Genomic DNA, 2,647 nt, shown 5'->3' on the forward strand with positions numbered 1-2,647 from the left:
GCCATACCACGACACCTACATGGAATTTTGAAAAAAATATATGTCTCTATTCCCAATACCTTCCTATGGGAAACTTGCTAGATAAGACTTTTGAACATAACAACACAAGAATAGTTATCTTCAAATAAAGGCCTCCTCCTCCCCTTCAGCCTTGCCTCTCCATCTCCAAAATTGGTGTCTTTACCAATTTTATGTGTCACTTATTGTAAATAGCAGCCAATACTAAAGTTCCTATAGCCTAGGACCTCATAATCCAGAAATCCAGTCAGTACAGAATTCTTAAAAAAATAGTTTCAAACCCCTGGCTATCAGATATCACATACTACTCTGGTACACAGAAGTAGAGACTGGTGACAAATTTACCAAAACCAAGTCCCTGTGGAGTCACTGGTTTCAAAGACTAAAAAAACACAGTGAACACCATCACTAAAATCAAATCAGATGACTTCCTAACCAGCAAGTGGCGCCATACTATGACACCTACACAGAATTTTGAAAAAAGCAGACCTCTTTATTCCCAATACCTTTCAAGGTTATTGGTCTGTGGTATTTCTCCAAAACAAACATGATACCATCTCAGACCACACAATTTTACCTTGCGAGAGAGGAGCAATAACATAAGCATTACATCTCTCTTTATTGCCCTGATCAAATCCAGCTAAAGGCACCTACCCTAAGTTATTCCACTTCACATGAAGCACCAATATCCAAGGAGGGCCCAGCAACTGAACCAAACAAACCACTTCTGACCAGACATCTCCATTGGAAATTAGATGAACATAATGGAAATGACACAGTGATATGATAGCAATCTCACCATATTACCAATGTAACTATAATGATTTGAGGTACATCTAACTTCAATGTAACAGAATAACATATAACATATAGTAAAAGAATCTAGTTAAAATCTCCATGATTATACACAGCCAATCAAAATCAAATGAGAGTACAACATTAACATGAAATGTGTGCAAGTATAAAACAAAATTGAAAACTATACCAAAAAATCCCAACTTTTTTACAATAAACAGGAAAAACACAGAATTAATTCACCCAGAAGTGTATACCCCTTTACAAGCACTTTTTTTTTACAAAATGTATCGATTCTATAGTACAACACATGATAGCTATGCATTGGAAAACGTACAAGGTCTGGATATCCTAAGTCTACACAATTTATCATCACACAAAAGCTCTCAAAATCTGCTTCAGTCCTGGTTCTTTATCTAAACCTATGGCACCACTACAGGCATTGGCTATAAGCCCAATATACATATGAGTCTCCAACCATTTGTAAAACAGCTCTTGGTATATTAGGTGAGTAAATAATGCTACTTCAATTATATTTGTCAGATAGTGGGTACATGAAGAATTTGGAAAAAAAGATAGCGAGCTATGGGAAACTTACTAGATAAGACTTTTGAACATAACAGCACAAGAATTGTTATCTTCAAATAAAGGCCTCCTCCTCCCCTTCAGCCTTTCCTCTCCATCTCCAAAATTGGTGTCTTTACCAATTCTTTGCGTTACTTATTATAAAAATCAGCAGACAGTAAAGTTCCCATAGCCTAAGACCTCATCATCCAGGAAACCAGTCAGTCCAGAATTCTTAAAAAAATAGTTTCAAATCCCTGCCTATGAGATATCACATACTACTCTGGGACAAATAAGTAGAGACTGGTGGCAAATTTAATCAAAAAACAAGTCCCTATGGAGTCACTGGCTTCAAAGACTAAAATAACATAATGAACACCATCATGTAAAATAAACTCATATGACTTCCTAACAAGCAAATGGTGCCATACCACGACACCTACATGGAATTTTGAAAAAAAAATACGTCTCTATTCCCAATACCTTCCTATGGGAAACTTACTAGATAAGACTTTTGAACATAACAACACAAGAATTGTTATCTTCAAATAAAGGCCTCCTCCTCCCCTTCAGCCTTGCCTCTCCATCTCCAAAATTGGTGTCTTTACCAATCTTATGTGTCACTTATTGTAAATAGCAGCAAATACTAAAGTTCCTATAGCCTAGGACCTCATAATCCGGAAATCCAGTCAGTACAGAATTCTTAAAAAAATAGTTTCAAACCCTTGGCTATCAGATATCACATACTACTCTGGTACACAGAAGTAGAGACTGGTGACAAATTTACCAAAACCAAGTCCCTGTGGAGTCACTGGTTTCAAAGACTAAAAAAAACAGTGAACACCATCACTAAAATCAAATCAGATGCCTTCCTAACCAGCAAATGGCGCCATACTATGACACCTACACAGCATTTTGAAAAAAGCAGACCTCTTTATTCCCAATACCTTTCAAGGTTATTGGTCTGTGGTATTTCTCAAAAACAAACATGATACCATCTCAGACCACACAATTTTACTTTGAGAGAAAGGAGCAATAACATAAGCATTACATCTCTCTTTATTGCCCTGACCAAATCCAGCAAAAGGGACCTACCCTAAGTAATTCCACATCACATGAAGCACCAATATCCAAGGAGGGCCCAGCAACTGAACCAAACAAACCACTTCTGACCAGACATCTCCATTGGAAATTAGATGAACATAATGGAAATGACACAGTGATATGATAGCAATCTCACCATATTACCAATGTAACTATAATGATTTGA

This window comes from Rhinoderma darwinii (assembly GCF_050947455.1).
Source record: "Rhinoderma darwinii isolate aRhiDar2 chromosome 2 unlocalized genomic scaffold, aRhiDar2.hap1 SUPER_2_unloc_23, whole genome shotgun sequence".
In the NCBI taxonomy this organism is placed as follows: domain Eukaryota; kingdom Metazoa; phylum Chordata; class Amphibia; order Anura; family Rhinodermatidae; genus Rhinoderma; species Rhinoderma darwinii.